The 20,928-nt window shown below is 33.0% G+C and overlaps 1 protein-coding gene across 2 annotated transcripts in view; it reads right to left on the bottom strand.

Moving 5' to 3' along the window:
* Positions 1 to 8,829, bottom strand: part of bic (bicaudal) — a 28,431-nt gene extending 19,602 nt beyond the window's left edge. Inside the window, exons 1-2 of one of the 2 annotated variants that reach the window (XM_035370585.2) lie at positions 8,735 to 8,829; positions 3,075 to 3,120 (exon numbers count right to left, since the gene is read on the bottom strand). The gene's annotated coding sequence lies outside the window, so the exon portion shown is untranslated. The remainder of the gene's footprint in view (positions 1 to 3,074; positions 3,121 to 8,734) is intronic. The other variant, XM_035370586.2, reaches the window with a different exon arrangement.
* Positions 8,830 to 20,928: the final 12,099 nt, after the last annotated feature.

The raw sequence follows: 20,928 nt of genomic DNA, 5'->3' as shown, positions 1-20,928 counted from the left end.
TTAAAATTAAATTTTATTTTGCATTTTTATTTAAAGAAAAATGTTATTGTTTATGATATTTTATGGAATTTTTACGTAGTGGATGATGTAATGAATGACGTCACATTACTTTAAAAGTAACTGGTTATAATATCTATAAATTTAATCTAATGTTTTAAACATTACTTATGGCTGTTAAATATTAAAATACAATTTAATTTTCCATTTTTTAAATGATTTATTATGTACTTAAATAATTTTAATACTATTCATGATGTAATCAGCTCCTTGACTGGGTACAGAATATTCGTGCATTAACAAACTGTAATCAGCTCCCTGATTGGTTACTGAATATTTGTGCATTACCGCACCATTTAAAATTTTATTATTCATCCCTTTGAATTCCTTAGATTACATTTTTCATTGATATTTAAATTATGATTCTGATTTTTTTGTGGTACTTTTCAATAAATGACAGGTTAATTACTCAAAAAAAAATGTAAGTACATATTTTTCTTTTACTTTATAATTCTATACTTCAATATTTATTAAAAAATTAATACACTGTTTTCAAAAATTGCTGAGATATTTATTGCCACATATGTTTTAATGTTAAATAATTATATCCTATAAAACATATTTTAAAGAACTTGAATTTAAGTAATATTTTAATTCTTTTAAACGTTGGTATGTTTTTAATTTGATATTCAATTTAAGTAATATTTTAATCCAATTAAACTTTGGCACAATATTTTTGTAGTGGTGTTTTTATTCTATTTCTTTGCTGCGTGAAAGTAATAATTTAAAATTACTTTAGTATTTTATACTCATACTAAATGTATTTACTTACATTTGCTTGCCATTTTAAAAATGAGATTTTCAACAAAAAAATCAATCCATTATTTTTAATATTTTTTTTTTAAGTTTCGAATACTTTATGTGTAAACTATGTAAAAAGAGCGTTTTTCAAGATGGCTGATGATTGTAGAAACCGCACAAACATAAATCGCCAAAACTCTGTGCAATTGTCTACCAAAGTAGCACCTTGTTTTCTATAACCATTTAAGTTCAGCATCTCATAGGCAGCAAAATATCCACAAATCATTATGCTTCTACCCCTGCCTGTAACAGCAGGCAAGAGGGTTTTTGAATTAAATTCATTCTGCTTTTGTCACTCAATAATTTGTTTGCCTGACCTTTGACTTTGTAAATATAATACTGTTCCGATAAGATACATTTTTATTTACTATGAATTTTGTTAATGCCAGAAGTATTCTCCTTATAGACAAAGAACATCCTTTTTAATAATTGCGCATTGTATCCATGTGACTTTTGTAAAACCTTCAGGGTTAACTTTTATAGCAAAACACATTCTTCAAAATCTCCCGAAAGCTTGCCAACACTAAGTTTATGGCATGTAGTCCAGATGTTAATGAATTTTCAACAGTTTCAAACAATTTCTACCATCTTATAATATCAGAGATATTTGAGCACTTTACATCAAAGATTTTAAAATATTTCGAACATTTTTACCACCTTTGAAAAGATGATTAATTTCTAACAGAATTTGTCATTAATTTGTAATGACTTCCCATGTTCACTTCAGACAGGGAACTGTTAATATAGTTTGCTAAAAAAAATTTCAAATGCAGACGATAATTCTTGTGATGCATTTTCATGCAATCCTTTAGCAGTAGTGAGATTAAGCAATTCCTTTTTCCCAAAAACAGATATTTGTCAGTTGTAAATTTATAATGCAAGCTATGTTTGTGCTCACTGTGGTGCATAATTGGAATGCAGGCTGAACTCATTGATGACCATTAAAAGGCTAAACAAAAAATTGTGACAAAAACTATCTATCAAAACATACATTGGCAAAACTTTGAAGTGTCTGAATTACTATGCAAGTTACTGATCAATGGTTACAGGAAAAGGGAAAAAAATATTTTGATATTTATTAATTCTTCAATAAGAAAAGCTTAAAATAGATCTAAAAATTAATATATTAGAAAAAGTACAATCTCTTCAAATGAAGACTACTGGACTTTCTCACTAAACATATTGTTACGAAATGTACAGGCGCAGCGGGATGGCTTCCCCCACAAAGTTGTTTTAGGGTTGCCAATGGCAAGGGAAGGCAGGATTGCCACATTTGGCGAGAAATAGCCCATTTGGAGACAAAATTGGAGATATAGAGAACCTTCTGGAACGAATTCTTACCTGTTTAGCCCAGAATGTGCTTGAACACATGTCGAAAACTATATAAAAACTGCTGGTCTGCAGTCAGCTAGTGTGTGTGTGCCTCGCATAGAGTGAGAGAGAGTTAGTATCGAGTGTGTGCCTCATCTGGAGAGCTGATAGTCAGTTAGTATAGAGTTAGTGTTCTGTCTAGAGAGTCAATCGAGTTGACAGCCGGGCAGCGAGTGCGCCGAAAGAGTCCCGTAGCGTATAGTGGTTAGTGCCTCGTTGAGAGAACGTGTTGAGCTTCAGGAACGATTGAATTGAAGAGTCGGGAGCTGTGCTCCAAGTGTCGTCGGGAGCTGTGCTCCAAGTGTCGTCGAGTGCATCGCGAGTTGTAGCGTGGAGAGTCTCGAGAGTACGAGAAGTTCCAAGAACGACCAAGCAGAGTCAGAAGCTGTACTCTAGTGCTTTGCCATGAAGCTGCCTGCACCTTCTAGCCTGATAACCTGAAGGCTGTGTCGCCGATTGTTCCAGTGAGTTTATAGTAGACCTTCGACGACTGTAAAAGTGTTTTGGAGCTGTCCTGATTAATATTGGTAAATAAAGTGTATTTCGATATCCCATCAAGTGCTGTTGTCGTTATTCACTCTAATTCTACGAACCCTGTACGAACGTGTAGGAAGAAAATAACGTAACAACTGGTGTCAGAAGAATAAAAAAAACTTAACAATATCTTGGAAATTCTGTTCATTAGGTATACAAGGTGAGCTATAAAATTATATACACATATTTTCAAGATTAAAATGCAAGCCTAATTTTTAGCATAAATGACAAATGGTGAGTATTATATTAGGATGTTCCTTTTCTAGGACAATATTTTTTCAAAATCTATTACTACATCATGAAACACTTACTTTATTAATCTATGTGAACTTTGTTCAACTAAACTGCTGTTTTATCCTAATAAAAACAAAACAAAATGCTATTATTAAATAAATATCATACAAAAAATTTAATTTCTTATGTTAGTTTTTACTAAACGATAAATATCTTAAAGTTTTTATACAATGTGATGTAAATGCATAAATTTACTTATTCAAGGTACATCTTATAACATACAGCACAAAAAGTCAACCACTGAGCTTTTTTTTTTTTCTTCTTCTGATTATCTGCAGCCCCATTGAGCAATTATGAAAATATTGACAAAGTAATGTACCATGTCGCCAAAAAGTATTATGAGGCAATTCGAGCAGGCCCACAGCATGTGAATTTACACTTGAAATTAAACAGGCATTTTTTCTGATTAGTTATTTTTTTTCATTCAGTGCACTTGCTTTTGTAGTAATGATTCATAATAGGTCCCTGTGGATTTCTAGTTGATGAAAAAGAGAGTACTGCGTTTCTTCAGAAATATGCCACAACATAAAAAGCAAAAGAGAAAGTAAAATATCCATGTTCTATACAAATTGCACTTAAACGACTGAATTTTATGAAAATGCAATATGAAAAATTGCAAGCTAAGTATGGGGAAAATGCAAACCAAATCTGGTTTGGAGATAGCCATATCTCATTTTCAACTGCTGTTCACTTTATTTATCAAATCTGGTTTGGAGATAGCCATATCTCATTTTCAACTGCTGTTCACTTTATTTATTGTTGGCCAAAGGACTGGGATTATTCCCAAACACAGCAATCAAATTAGTGAACTGTCTCCACGAAGTGTACAAGTCTATTAAAAGATAACAAAATATAACATAAAAAAATGGGAGGCAGTGGATGTATCATATCGTTGAAACAGATTAAAGGATATCCAAGCAAATGTGTCTCTCTAAAGTTGGCAGCAAGTTCATGATTTCCCAGTGGAGGTGCAAATAATCAGAAAGCACCAACTATTTAGAACTCAGCTTGACAACATTCAAGACGTTAATTTAATAAATTTTCATGCACACTTATTTTATTTGGATACATATAACATTTTTATATGAAAGCACTTTCTGTTTGTAGCATTTGTGATATATTTTTGTTTTAAAAATTAAAAGTGGTTTTAATGTTTATGCTTATTTTTATCATTTATATTATTTGAATGCAGTTTCTTTGGTAACAACTTCCATTTCCTCTTAAAGATGTTAATCTAATGCAAATAATGTTTATAACAAGATATATTAACTGTAGGTACTGTATACTATCTTGATTGCTTTCACAAGTCCCTTTTAGATATTTCTCAGATATCATCAATAATACATTAATTTTATCATTAAAACTTTGAGTTTTTCTATGAGCTCTTATAATGTTTCGGTCTAGTAACCAGTAACATTACTCTTTACTATACAGTAAATAGAACATGGGCGTTCTTAAATTCAAACACACTTGCGAAACAAAGTGGAAATACCTAATTTCTAAGTTACACAGTCCGAAAATTGGACTCGTCGGGACTTCGGCAATTCCGGATATTAGATCAGTTTAAATCTAGTAAGATGGCATGTAGAAATTATAAAATTAAAAACATGAAATCATGATTTATGAAATATTGAAGTATTGCTGATCTAAAGAGTATCACAATTTACCAAAAAAGCTTAATATTTATTTTACCTTATTAAACTTTTCTTTCAATTTAAGTTGTTTAAGTTGCTTCATTTTTTGTGCTATTACTTTCTCTTTAATTCAGTAAAAAGACAATCTCTTGTTGAGTTACATAGTTGAAGTCCTGTAACTGCTGTTTCAAGAATTCTGACTAACTTTTTAATTGAAATTTTCTCGTTTTCAGTTAATTTCTCTGTCACTTTCTTCACTATTGATAGCAGTACTTTCTTGATATAGAACCATACTACAGATTTCACCATTCATTGATTGAGGAACATTGTCATCACAATGAAAAACTTCTTTTATATCATTTTATTACTACACCACATTTTTGTACAAAATCCGTTAACTGGAAAATTTCACCTTTGTTTTGCGATATATGAAAACCTTTAAAATTAGTGGCTATCATCAAATTTAGCTATCCTTCACTATACATATTTGGCTATGCATCATGAGCTTGGCGACTAATGACAAGTTGTTCTGTTAAATTTTATCTCATTTCTATTGTGCACTGAGACAATTAAGCCTGGAATGTATTATGTATTATACTTATGTCTATTTCTTGCACATGCTTAGAGTTCTGAATAAATAAATTCCTACATATATTTAAGCCTTACTGAGGGTCGATGCTAGATATCTTACTGCCTTTCTGGGTCATAAATTCGACGACTCAGTGCAGCCATTTGAGCCCTGGCGCTGGTTGAGGGTTTATGTGAATAACAAATCAGTATTCTTAATTCTAACAGCCCTAAATGTAATCTTTGGGTCTATGAGTATTATCAACAAAATCTATTTTTAGCATATGGAAAGAAATTTTGGCTAATCTTTGGAATATGGTAACAGGTAGTTTGGCGACATTTTGGTAAAGCGATAAAGGTTACTAGCTAGGACTTTAGCAGTGTACACGGACATGTAGTTTGGCGACATTTTGGTAGAGCAATAAAGGTTACTAGCTAGGACTTTAGCAGTGTACATGGACAGGTAGTTTGGCGACATTTTGGTAAGGCGATAAAGGTTACTAGCTAGGACTTTAGCAGTGTACATGGATAAAGTCAAGAGTGTGCGCAATGCCATTTTTGTGCAATTCTAGGATTTTTTTTTAAATGAAAATAGGTCGACGTGTACATGGATAGAGTGTATGTGCAATTCTTAAAAATGCGGCAAGCAGTGGGCAGTTCTGCACTTTCTCCCAATTTCGCACCTAATCTTCATCATGATTAAGCACTTTTGTTCCAGAAAATTTCTAGCATAAGCGTAATTCGGCTAGAAGATTGTTGGAAAAAAATCTTGAGTAAAAAAAAACATGCCTTTACTTCATGAAAACAAAATGGCGTCCAAAAAAAAAAACTAGTAGGTTGCTGTAGTAGGGTTGATCGCCAAAAAATTGGAAAGTTACCATAATCCGAAGATTAACCGAAATTTCTGATAATTTTTCCTTGCCAACATTTCTTAACGCATTTAACTTAAATCTGTAATCACCACCATGTGTAATGTCAACATAAAAGGTTATCACTTTATTATTCAATTACTAACAAAAAAATCATTTAGGCATTGCTACAGGAGTCATTACTCTTACGGTCATGTTTTGATAAACATGCAGTGATGACAGGAAAGCAAATAACGATTCACCAGGTTAGTGTTAAATCAACGATGTATATATGTGGAATGTTTTGGTTTGAGATGTGTGCCAAAGCAAATATGCAACCGCATTACTGATCGTACAAATTTATGCTAAAATGATGGTTTCTTCAATAACAAGGTATTTTATTTAGTGTTGAAGTGAAATTAAGAATCGGAACTTTCCAGATGTTTTATTATGTGCAGGGGGGGGGGGGAATAAAATGTGCAAGCGTAAAAGACTACGAGAAAATGTTGCTGGTTTTGAGATCTGGATTTTAGATCATTTCAGATAATGAATGTCCGGATTTCGGACTTTGTACTGTACCTACAATTTAAGTCCAAGCATATTTCACTGCTCCCAAGAACTGTTTTATATTCACTTGTCAATGTTTTCGCTAATATTAATACTGTGAAGAAATTACCCACCTTATTTTGCCCTTTATCTTAACATACCCTTGGCGCACCCACTTGTATGATGCATATTGATGTGTACATGGACAAAGTCAAAGAAGTGTAAAATGCCAAGTTTGTGCAATGTTGCGATTTTTTTTAAAGTGAAAATAAGTCGATGCGTACATGGATACCGAGTTTGTGCAATTTTTTACTTGTTATTTTCGAGTTGGCGATTTTGAGAAATGCGCGAAGCAGTGGGTGATTCTGCACTTTCTCAGTTTGTCGCTAAGGGTGTGGGCTCTCCTAGGATTTTATCCGTATCATTAAAACATTACATTATATACTAAAGTACAATACACCTACAACTGGAATGAAACTTGCAATATTCAGTTTCCCTTATTCCTCCCTTCTAAAATTCTACCAATTTATTTTTGGAAATGCTTTTAATTTGACTGATACTCCCAAGATATTACAGCAGTAAAGTTGGATATTAGGTCAATATCACGTCCTGAAAAATCCACCAACTTGTTATATTTTGATGACCATGGTTTTGAATGAAATACACAGACAGAAAGCTAGCTTAAAAAATGGAAAAGATCTATATAAAAGCAATATTAGATCATATTTCAATGTTAGCAATACACCAATAAATGCAGCTGCTTACAATTAACTGAAAACTGTAGAAACTCATATTAATAAAACAAATGACCTATATAGGTAAGCATGCCTTTAAATCTTACCAAGGACTTGATTTCTAAAGTAGGCAATGTCGTGCTTCTTAAAAAACTAAAAACTTTCATTTTAAATAGATAAAAAAATATGTAAAGTTTAAATATCATCTTTAAAAATAATAAAAAAATTGCAGACTTATATTTGAGCCACATTTTTAATTAATGGTGTTAAAAAAAAACATGAGCTTCTATAACTCAAATTGTGGCCATACTTTTCTTTTTAGCGAAGCGAAAATATCACAGTGCAGAAAATGCATAACAGAACTGTACTTTATTACTCTAAAATATTGTCTTTCAGTTTTTAAATGTAATGCCCATTAATTTTAAAAATATTTTTAGAATTTGCCAACTACTTTTTTTGTAATCTTACTTGTCTCTAATCTAATCAGATATGGATAAAATTTGTTTTAAATTTCAAAGATAAAATATGAAATAAAAGAGGAGGATAATTTGTTTAATACATTTAAAGTAATCTGCTGGAACTAAAGGCAGACATTTCAAAGTATTTAAAATTATAAACAAAAGAAATTCATAGTGCAGACAGAAAGAACAGTAGCACTGTATAGTAAAACAAACTGTTAAATGACGATTTTTCACATGTAAAAAATACTCATACGGTTGATGATATCACTTACAAACATAACACACATAAGGGATCTCAATCTAATTTCCTAAATTTATTTAATTAAATCAGATAACAGACTAATTCAGAAAATTCTCTCCAGTTAAGTATCTCTGTAAAATTTGCTTTAATGAAATTTCCCCGACTGAATTATCAAATATATTATACTGAGATAATGATTTCTGAATATCCAATAATTAATAGTTAAAATATACAAAAGTATAATTTGTGAACACACACAGAGTAATTAATATACTATCAAAATATTTAGTGTACACATAATCAGAAATTGGTAAGCACAAAAAAAAAAAAAAAAAAAACTAAACAAAATACATACACATTCATGCAACCAAACTGTAGAATCAACATAAATATCACATGCCATATTATTAACTATCAAACTGGCATAGTTAAAAGAAAAAAATCGTATGCCTGATGTACATTACGAATACTTAACATTAAAGGATTAAACAAAGCATCGCGGCATAAGGCGCGAATAAAAATAACCGGAAATTAAGTATTATCTTTTAGTGCTCAAGATTTCAAAACTTCACCCCTTAAAAAATTGACTAATTACTGTGCTTTATAAAACAATGATATTATAAATATATGTTTTCATATAAATTACCTTTTTTATGTTTATTAACGTGCCTTGCAGAAACACGAGGGAAATGGTAGTACAGCTCCTTGTTGCCAGCCTGAAGTCAATAATTTTTATCTCGTCTAGGACATGTTGCCAAATTAAAGGACCTACTTCTTTAATCGTCAGTTAAGCGGGAAAAAAAAAAAAAAAAAAAAAAGGAAAAAAAGAAAGAAAGAAAGAAAGAAAGAAAAAGGAAAGCTTGATTTTTTTTGTATGGATTCTCAAGCATTCGTACACATCTATTATTCTTGACTTACAATGTGTTATGTTTACTTCGATTTAGCCTCAAATACCTTAACTAACCTGCAAATATAATAAGTAAATGATTTAAAAATTCACAAAAAAGCACTTATAATAATAAAATTAACTATGAAATGAATTTTTAAAATGTGAAAAACAAAAGATGGATAAATTTACGATGATTTTTCTATTACGTTAAAAGTTTCATTAATGATAAATTTAATATTATGTAAATAGGAAGCAGCTAAATTTACAGCAGGCGCAGAATAAGCAGCCTGTGGCGTAATTTTCAAAAACCCTGACTAAAACGCAACGTAATTGCTACGGAAAGAGAAACCTTGGCCGTACTTTGTTAGCGGTATTAGCGGTGTAGAAGTTCAGAGTTTATTTTGGTAAGACACCGATAGTCGTGTATTCAGATCACGCCACTAGGGACGACTATACTCCGGAAAAAACTTAAGTCCGCGACTCATAAGATGGGCATTAAAACTGCAAGAATTCAACTTAATAATTAAACACACACCGAGGAAGGAAAATATAGTGACAGACGCATTATCTCGAATAAAATTGGACGAAGAAAGAAAAGAAATAAATGCGCCATATTAACATCAAAAGTATTAGATCCCAGGGAAACAATTATTTCCGAGTTAAAAAATTATCCAGACTATAGGCATATGTATGCATACTTGCAAGACAAGGAAAATTTTGAACATCCGGATATAGTGGCCATAAGGAATAGAGCAGCAAACTATGAAATAGACGATAAACTATTATTTTATACTAAAACAACAAATGAGAACAGTGAAATATGGCCAGTCATTCCAGCCGGGTTGCGACTCAGTATTTTACTCTAATTGCACGACACAGTTACTGCTGGTCACCAAGGTATTCGGAAAACAGTACAAAGAGCGCGCGTGGCAGTTTTTTCCCCGCAAACTCAAAGAGTGGTAACCGAGTATGTCAGGTCCTGCCATACATGCCAGTTAGTTAACGATGTAAATTATAGCCCAGCCGGGTATCTATAGTATAAGAGCTAGTATAAGATAAATAGTATAAGAGCTACTTTCCTATTCTATTTTCCTAGTCTATTGAGTTAATTAGAATAGATCTACTGGGTCCATTTCCAAAAAGTAAAAGTAATAGAAATATATATATTTACTAGTTATAGTAGATCATTTTTCAATATGGTTAGAAATAGTCCCCCCCCCTAAAAGTGCCTCAGCGAAAATTGTAGCCAGTTCTTTTCTAAATAAATACATTTTAAAATAGGGTGCACCGCTTAGGGTAATATCAGATAACGGCCCTCAATTCGTTAGTAAAATTTTCGAGGAGCTGTATGCAGGGCTTGGCATCCGCCAACTTAAGATGGTCCCTTACAGACCGCAGTCAAATATTGCCGAGCGCGTAAAGAGAAACATAGTTAAAATCATTCGGAGCTATGTAAAAACGTATCACCGGCGCTGGGATGACTGTGTAAATGAATTGGCGTACGCCCCCAGAACGGCCAAGCATGATACCACGGGAAAGGCCCCTTATGAACTCTTTCTGGGAAGGAAGATAATTACCCCTTTAGATAAATTATTTTTTGTCCAGAAAAGGGAGGCAGAATTTAAACAAAAGGATAAACAAAAGGATCCAAAAGTTAATTAATGATGCAATCAAAAACTCAGATGTAGCCAGAGAAAAAAAAATCACTGTAATATAATAAGAAAAGAAGAGACTTTAAACCTGGGGACAAAGTACTCAAAAGAAAACATGCATTGTCTTGCGGCCACTCGAAAAAGTGTCAAAATTTCCCCCGCGATTTGAAGGCACCTACGTGATTGAACGTATTTGTGGATCAGTTTTATATTTAAAAGGAAGCAAAAAGGAAATATCACTGCCAATGTGGATAAAGTGAAAAAATACTATGATTGTAACGAGATGCCTGTTTTTAAAGATCTTTTTCAGGAAACTTCAAACATAGAAGAAGGGCCCTCAGCAGCACAAATCGTTCACCCGGGAACAAATAGAAAGAAGACAGAGTCTTGGAGCCGGATGGATAGAAGCTTCGACTTCAAGAGCCTAAATGTATGAACAAGCGGAAAATCGAAACACTCCTTAAGAGAAATAAAGTTTTGAGAAAAGGAGGGCAAACTAGACCCCGCAAAAGATCGACAAGCAGGCAAATGGGGAAGAAAAAGCAACTGAGTCATCAGAACTCACGACGGCAGCCACTAACGAAAGAAGACAAGAATAAGTTAGCAACTCAAGTTCCACATAGGAAACGTCCATTAGATTCTAAGAAACTCAGGAAATCCTACGGAGGTCCAGCCAAAAATTCCCCGGCCAGTCTAAGGAGGTTCTTCGGCCACAGCCAGAAAGCGTCGAGCGCACGCAGTAGACCAATGCCGAAAGAAACCAGCTTGGGACAGAGGTATCGAAAGAAAACGGCCGGCAACGGAGAGCAACGGGAACGGCCAGCTCCAGCAGCGGATCCGAGTGTGACAACTAAATCAAGTTCTATCATGGGAAGACTTCGTCAAAAAGAGAATGACTGAACAAACTGACATGTAAAACTGACTGTATGCCAAACAAAAGATAAGTCAAAATTATTCCATTTAAATTTATTTTAAAATCTAGAACGAAGTTGGTTGAAAATATTTATTTCAGTTTTGCCTCGGGAAGAAGACAATATTTGTTTAATTTAGCAAGAAGCTTGCAATTTTGTATTTAGTAAGAAGTTTACAATTTTGTATTTAGTAAAAAGCTTACAATTTTGTGTTTGGCAAAAAGCTAAAAAGAGTTGTTTTTTCATTATGAAAGTAATTTAAAATTTTTGTATTAAGCAATAAGCTTTAAATGTTTATAAGAAGTAAGAAAGTTTAACAAATAATCTTCGCCTTGTTAGAACAAAGTATTAACTTCGGTCGAGAGACTGTGGTAGGAAAATGTTTGTATGATATCAAGAAAACGTACTTCGTTACTCAAAGTGTTAGAAATTCGTGCATATAGTTAATCTATGCTTATTTTCAGCGGAGTAAAGTAAGAAATTGATTATGTAAAAATGTTTGAATTCTGAATTACTTAAAGTATTTTGTATGCTTGAAATTGTGTTTCGAATGAAAGAGATACTGATGATAAGTACTAAAAAGAAGTTAAGATAATTTGAGAATGAATAAAATTTAAAAGGTTAGGCTCTCCAGACAACACTAAGTTAATTTTCACTAGTGTTAGCACCTCAGGCTGAGATTTGATTGTAGGATGTCTGTCTAGGTCTAGATGGTTTAACTCTAACAAGTAAATGCGGGGTAGTCGGTAAGTGTTGTACTCGTTTTACATAAAGCACGCTCGTATTTTACGGTACACAATGCTGGAGAGCAAGAGGGAGTCTTAACGTGGATAGAAAGATTGAATTGAGCAAGTATAGGAAAGGTTGAACTGTTAAAAGAAAAAAACATACTGAAAGGGCTATAGTTAAATTCTGGCGAGGGAAATTGTAGGGTTTTCCTTATTTTACATAACAAATTTATTTTAGGTTTGATTACCTGTTCTAAACTTCTCAACTTCCCCTCACATTCTCTCACCAGGATATAAATTTAGAGTTAAGTGAAGTGCTATTTAAACGTGTGAGTATCTCAGTTTATTCAGAGCGTGTTTCGCTAGCCAAGCGCACGTTTCGTGGTTATTTCGCGGTCACGCTAGTAAGCCACTTGGCCTTATCAGATTAGTATCAAGCCGGTTAGATTCCCGTGAGTCCACCTCTTAGGTACAAACTTAAGTGCGCTCTTGCACTATTTATTTCAGGTTTGACTTGTATTATATTCTACGTCTAATTTCCACCGCAAGTGGACGGTGTTTTTGCAACGTACGAAGTCCGTGCCCCTCTGTTAAATTAATTTGAATTAATAAAGGGTTATTTTCACCCTTCTTCTGTGTTCGTATTTAATTCACGCCTGTGCAAGAATTCGCCAGGTTCATTGTAGGATCTAATTTAGTTTATGTGGAATGGCAGAGACAGATCTTACATTTGTTACTCAAGATTTTCTGAACTTCCACTTCCCTAGCGTGCCTTCGTGGTGTAACAGTAGCACATGGGCCGGTATTCCAGAGGTCCGTGGTTCGATTCCTGGCGAAGGCGGTAGCATATTTTTCATCTTTTCTGCTTCCAATTAAACTAATGACTCTACAAGTGGCGCCCGAACTAAAAGGGTTGTGGATGATGATTCTCCGCACCCAGGATTTGGCGACTAGGTCCCCTAAAACCATAGCCGCCCTTTAAGAAGGGGAGTATATAAGGTATTTCTTCCACTTCCCTAGCGTGCCTTCGTGGTGTAACGGTAGCACGCTGTACCGGTATTCCAGAGGTCCGTGGTTCGATTCCCGGCGAAGGCGGTTGCATATTTTTCATCTTTTTTGCTTCCAATCAACCTAATGACTCTACAAACTCATAGATTTTCTGACCCCCAAATGGGACACTTTATTAACCAAGCTATCAAGATGAAAATGAGCCACCGAAGATGATTTTGTTCGAAAACTAAACTTCCATTTGTTGTTGTTCCACAATGCATTCAACGAATTTTCTTCGCCATACATATCAGTAGGTTTCAGTTCTTGAGTCAGCAGAACTTTGAAAGCGTGAAGATGCAAATCTTACATGAGAATGCGCTGTATAGAGCCACACATTCTCAGCAACACTGCCACGAACTGCTTCTATGTTTTGTGTTAAACGACTTGTTAAAGGACGCCAGAGTGTTTAAGATCAATAATAGATCCAGTTGCCCTTAATTTTTAATTAATTTTTTCAGAGTTGATGAAGTTAAATCACTAATTTGACCCCATTTTGTACAAAAATTGCGAGATGTATCTGCCAAATCTTCATTATCTTTGAAATATTGCTCAACAATGAAAATGCGTTGTGTAATGCTCATTTTTAACCCTTTGTAGGTCAAAACACCCGAGATAGCCTTTCGTTTGAACGATGACAGCCGCCCGAGATTGAAATGCTCTCTTTTTTTCCCTTCCCTAATTTATGCAATAGCAGGTACAGTTTCTCCAAATGAATCGTATCGTAAGGAGGAAGGATGTCATTTGAAATCTTCACACCTCTTTGCGCTTTAATGGACGGAACGGGAGTTTCGATATTTTAAGCATGCAGGTTATTGAAGCCTTCGGTTTTCTAAGGGTTAATAACACTGAAATGTCAACCGTCACGTTGTCATTTTTTCGTTGGCAACATTTTATTGCAAAAATAGCTCAAAATTCAGATCTTGCATGAAATTTGGACAACCTTTAAAATTCGTTCCGTTGACGTATGATGTGCGCCATTTTATTGGGAGGATGAAAGAATGTTTTGCTCAAGGAGAAAAGCGTAATTTGAAATCGTCTAACCAGCAGCGTAAGCATGAAGGCGTTTCTTTAGATATGCAAAGAAGGTTATTGATAAAATTTTGAATGTTTGTTTGGTTGTGTCTATCTGTTAATGAAATCGGAATAAAATAACAGATGTATGTTATAATTAACTTTATCAGAGAAAGCCTTGCTGGTAAAACATTTATATGAAGCTAAAATATCTAGGCTGGAAATTTCGCATAAATTCTGATCATAGAAAAATATACAGCTTGTGCTGGGCTTTCGAATGCTATCCGACGTTGGAAGAAACCTGCCATTTTCGAAAGAAAACTCCAATGCCAGCTTAGTCGGGTATTTATAAAGGATAGATACAAGGTACTTGTAGTGATTGTGAAACTTCCAAGGTAACTTTCTTTCATTCTTCGCATATTATCATTTCTCCTTTTCCGTGCTAGCTTGGTGTATTATGGCAAAGCACACTAGGGCTGTCTGCCTAAGGGGAGGGATGCCTTCGTGGAGGACTTTCTAAGGGAAACTGGCTCGTATACACGTTACACATGGGGAAAACCACGAAAACGCCCATGCAGCCAGCCCGTTCGCGGGATTCGAACCTCGGACCGAACTACCAGTGTTCAGCGACTTTACCGCTCGGCCGCTGGTGGGCCTGTGCTAGCTTGGATCGTTATCACTAAAATTTATAATCTCTCCATCAGCTTTAGCCGGCGAAACGTTTGCTTGCACTTTGAACAATTTTACCGAAAATTTGGATGGAAGACTAGCGCAGTGAAAGAGCAACAACTTTTGATAGGGTTGGATGAGCAAGCAACGTCTTTGGCAGAATGAATCTTATTTATGCAGAGTCATGTTTATGCAAATCCAGCATTATACTTTGTACAGAGAAGTTATAGCATTTGCGCCGAGAATAGAAAAGCTATTCCAGAAGACGCATGAAATTTTGCAGAATTCTACTGAAAAGGATAAAATAATCAATAATAATAATTATAATAATAATAATAATAACAATAATAATAATAATAATAATAATAATAATAATAATAAAAGAAATCATTACAGCCGAATAGGGAAAAAGTTTCCGATAATAAAACAACGTAGTAAGTAAAAGGCGCGTTTTCCAAGACGCGTCATTTTGCATGGCAAGTGGGTGCGTTAAATAGCAATGTGATAAGTTAAAAAATGAACATATTTTTTCACATTTATTTTAAACAAAGGAGAAGCATATTTTTATAGTTGCTAAAAACTTCAAGAATTCTCAAGATTTCTCAATGTTGAAATATAAAATTAAAGATGTAATTATCAAAAACAAAAATTTATTTTGGACAAACCTTCATGAAATGGTAAACTGCTTAAGGGGTTTAGAATAAATTTCATCTCGAAGACTGTTCCTTGATCTATCTGAAGATGCAAAGGTTAAAATTTTATGATTATTGGTCCTATCATTAATCATCAATCAACGTTAAGAAAAAACACGTGAAAGCGAAAACACACAAAATTCGTTTAAGCATTAAATAAGGTATTCCTTCTTGAGGTATTTAAAGATAGACTTATTAGTAGACATTGCAAATTCTCGTTCCAGTTTTCAAGTTAGACACTAATCGTCATGATTATGAAAGTAGTTGAAGTGTAAAATTTATCCGTGAGACTGTTGTACCTTGTCGGAGCAGAAAAACTTCATTCAGAGTAATCTTTATAAATTCAATAGATTCATACTTTTTACTCTTTTTAGTCATGAGTACTCTCTCATTTGAATTGCATTATACCCTGTACAGAACCTGTGCTGGAGATCACCTAGAGCATCTGTTGCTTTAGAAAATGAAAGAACAGCAGCAACGTTTCATGTCTTCCGTATATATTCAGAAGCATCTAGTGGAGAGGTTTTAGAATACAAGTTTTCAATGGGAGAGGGAAAGGGCCAATTCTCCTGTGATAATGGAAGAAGTAGATGGAGAAATAATTAGTTTGATGACATTATGAGACCGAAAGTTTATATTCTGCTATCACAGATTATTCTTAGAGTCTTATGCTATTTGCTTCCTGATATACTTCATTTATTCCTCAAAATTCAATAATTAATGACTGTATGTTTAATATACTCTAGAAATCCGAATTTTTAATTCTTTCTTCTTTTTAAGCTCTACATAAACGGTTTGAAATCTTTTTCTATTTCTGGTACCCCTTAATGAGACTTCATTATTTTGCTCACCCCTTAATGAGACAGATTCCTTCCTCCGTGAGGGAGACTGTAATTATTAAGTACCCCTAATTTCTCCCTTAAGAATTTATAACTAGCTAATCCTCTTTCAGCATTCTCTCAAAGTATCTTACAAAGTTTTTATTTTAATACCGTAAAATTAGTAGACTGGATTGAATACTCGTACATTGCTTTTTTAAACACATTTTGGATTTGCATTGAATACATTCCCATCGCACTTATTAAAACTGTTTTTTAATCAGTATTAAATTTAAATTTTTCGAATATTTTGATATTTATATTCATTATTATGATATTTAATTTGAGATAACAGATTTATTACAATACTTTGCTATTTTCCGCCATTACTGATAAGTTTTTCGCCTACCTCTGAATATTTAAAAACGCATTTGCAAGCTGAGAACCGCTAAGTAAGTTTGCAAATTAAATTTCATTAACTCGTACCAAATTATTCTAACACTATCCTTACCCTGTACTATTCCTGACTAATACGTTATCCTAGATACTTTTCCGTTATGCGCCTCCCATGCCATTTGGCGACCGTCCAACAGAAGTCAAACACATGACCAATAATAATTGTTGCCTACAAGCCTTTCTCTGGGTGTGTAACATGCTGAGACCCAATGATAGCGCCATCTAGGGACCAAATCATTTGTGTGTGTCTGCGCGTTTAATTTAACGTATTTAAGCGTGTGTTTACAATTAAAAAACCCACCAAAATACTTGCAGGTGTATAACGGAAAAGTACCCTGATTATTTTCTGTGGCGCAAACAGCAAACAAAAGCTTTTTCTGAGGCCCTTCTTTCCTTAAAGAAAACTTTATAACTTTGATTAATTTAGCAATTCTTTAAGAACGGCCATCCTGTTAAAAAATTCTATATTTGGAGTCTTGAACAAATTTCTATGTTTGGATAATAAAGTAATACTAGTAAGTCTTCGATTTTCTAACAAATCGAATAAAGCTTTAAATTAAAATTATTAGCCAATATACATGTGTCTAGTTCAACGTTCCTTGCCTTTCAATCCCCAAAGATGTCTCGAATAGTTTTTTTGATGTGTTAATCCTGATATCAGCACGGACAGAACTAAAATATTTTGATTGGTCAATGTTCGCTTTCAGATTGTTTTTGATTACTCTCATTTTCGAAAACATTATTTGTAAACGCAAACATTGATCAACAGAGTCCGTCCATACCATCCACAAAATTTTTTTTTTTGTTTTTGGATTTAGCCGTTCTAATTTCTTCGTTATTTTTTATTTTCCTCTTCCTGAATTATATTAACCAAGATGTTGACGTCATTTATCCTGGCGTGTTTCTCTGGGTGTGTAACTAATACAAATTTTTAAAGCTCAAAATTTGTGTTCCGCAAATAGTAAAAACACTGAACGTTTCTTCAGTTAATAAAATTATGTTAATTTATACAATTCAATGTATTTCAATTCAGTTATTAAAGCTGCTGTACTCATAATTTTAAAGATAAGAGGCTTACTGAAAAGTAAAAGGGTAGCATTTCTAAAGAAGGTGGAATCGTTGTATTGCTGTTGTCTTTCTTTCAGCATAGAATGAAATCTGTAAATGTAATAAGAAAGAGAGTAAATGTTGATATTTCGTAAAAAAGAGTGAATAGTTTTATGTTATAATTCAGAGATGTTATGCAATGTCTTTCCCCCTTCATTCAAGAAGAGAACTGATCAATTTAAATCCAGTTTAACTGAAGCAATTTCAGAAATTTAAACCTTAATATCAGAAAGGTAAAATAGTATTAATTAATTACCAGCATATAATATTTTATTTCCATTTAGTAGAATTAACTTGCATTTTAGTTAATTTGATCCCCCCTTTCCCCTTTTTTTACAAACAGAACGTGCAACAATGAAAACTTTTTATGGAAAACCCAATCGGAATTGAAATCTTGATCAAGAGTAATGAAATTTCTTGTTTGTTATAAGCTACTGCCTTTGTAGGAATAATGGAATTTTTTATAATGCTCTGTTAAATGAATAAATAAATAAAGTTTAAAAATGAAAATAAATAAAGTGCGACGAATACATTTGCAATAACAAACTAAATGTTTAAATATTTGTCTCAAAGGGAAGGGATGGAACAACTAAACCTTCAACAAAGAAAATTCTTCTCGTGAGGGTTTTTTTTTTTTTTTTTTTTTTAAACATTGCAGAATTAGTGTTTTAAGTCAGAATGTAATCACATTTCTTTAATTATTCATACATTTTATTCGGAACAGAAATGTACGAAGCATAAGCATTTTACTAAAGGGGTGCGCATAACTGTACCTTAAAATTTGTAGTTGCTTGCAAAGTTCTTTTTTATAATAATTTAAACGGCAAAAAACAAAAGCCAGAATCAATTTTTTTCATATATAACATCTTATTATTTTTTGTAGCGCTCGCTAACTCCTTGCTGATTTCAGCCATGACAACCTTCGAAACTAAACTGAAACTATAGGTGAAGTGAAAGTAGTAGTTATTATCTAGTAGAAGTAGTTGTAGTTATTATGACCAATAATAATTGTTGCCTACAAATTCAAATGATTAAAACTTCATATTTTTGCAGTATCAAGTGGCGCCAAGACAGTTCATTCCCGTTTCTGAATTTACTATCAAACACATTCGTTTCAAAGCTGGCAGTTCAGCATAGACACGTGAGAGATTTTTACTTCCTTGTACGAAGTAAAAAGGAAGTATTGTAATCGCGAAAAGTTTCAGGCAGCATATTTCAACGAAAATATCCATTTTGACCGCTATCGAATGCAATTTAAGGATGTTTTTACGTGATATCTGTACGTAAGGACAGAATAAAATACTCTTTTCCTTCAAAAAAATTATAAAACTGCTTTAAAATTAATTCTGAAGAGAATTTTTCATGGCGTCTGTACGAACGTATGTACGTACGTACGTATCTCGCATAACTCAAAAACGAGTAACCTCAGAACGTTGAAATTTTGTATATAGGACTGCTATAACATGTAGATGTGCACCTCGTATTTTGGTTGCAATCGGCCGCACCAAACGTATATAAATATATTTATATATATATCCACTCTATTATCCGGCTCAGTGAGCTCAGTTTCTTTACTCTTTCTTATATGTTAGTAAATTGTACATTTTTTGCTTTAAAAATGATTGAATTATGTTATTTTTATCTTCCGGTTAACGATTTTATGCCTTTAGTAAATCTGTGTGCAATATTCTTAGAATTATCGGCAATTTTAAAGTTGTTTAATTGCCGCTAAGCCTGTTTATAATGGCGGCCATTGATGTTTACATTTGAAACAAGAGACTAGTGGATTTGTTGCCAATCTAGAGAAACTTAGCTTCGCAACAACAAAGATAACGCATTCATTTATTATTGCCAATTAAATCATGCTTAATTCTTTCTGGAATTTTTTCGAGGAAATAAGCGTTTGAGATTTACTTCGTAATTTTTAATACAGATATTTTGAGTTTTTATGTATTTTTGCCTTTTCGCGAAGTGAGAACTGAATTAATTAAATGAGAAATACTCAATCGTCTGTAAGAAACTGTTTCTTTTTTGTTTTATTTGCTTAATTTCTTTTATACATAGTTCTAGCTTTATTATAGTATTTGAATAGAACATGTGGCAACGGTTAGATAATTCTTTAAATGCTATACATTTTGTGCATTCTGAGTTATAATATGAATAAAATGTAATAACTGTTAAGTAAACCTAGCGCCAGAGTGTCGCTATGGTAAACAAAGTGAATTTTAAAGAATGCATTTATTCTATTGTGGTTTATGCGTTGTCGGCGAAGTAGGTTTAATTCAATCTAATAAGTTTAAATAAAATGCAAGAAAAAATGCGTATAATTTAATTTTCCGTACAAGGAAGTCATGTAGTGTACAAATCAGATTTTTTATTTTTAGTTTCATAAATGTTAAGATGTTAACCTTAGATTAAGATGCTTGGATAACTCTAAATTAATATGATTACGAAGTAAATGTAAAAGTTAATTCTTGAAATATTAATTAAAGTTATTTAAGGTACATCTAGCGCCCTTTTTCAAATAAAGTTAGCAGAAAATATGATAGTTGGTTGTTGGATAATAAAACGATTGATTTAATTTAGAAAGTAAGTATTATTTTGAAAAAAAAAAAAAAAGTAATTGAACAAGAGAGAAAATCGAGTAAGCAGACTTCATTGAATACTTACTTATTTTTATTCACTGTTTTATTAAGCTGTGAATATTTAAACAACTTTTAAACGCATTTATAGTATATAGTTTTTTCTTATATTTTTTGCTTATTACATAATATCCGTTTTCTTCATTTTAAAAATAAGTGACTTAGAGCATTTCAGAAAACCGAGTAAAAGATATATTTTTTAAAAGCCTTGTTTT

This window comes from Stegodyphus dumicola, chromosome 3 (genome assembly GCF_044657685.1).
Source record: "Stegodyphus dumicola isolate Sdum_Otavi_A_Nest chromosome 3, ASM4465768v1".
Lineage (NCBI taxonomy): Eukaryota > Metazoa > Arthropoda > Arachnida > Araneae > Eresidae > Stegodyphus > Stegodyphus dumicola.
This window is presented reverse-complemented; position numbering and strand designations above follow the sequence as displayed.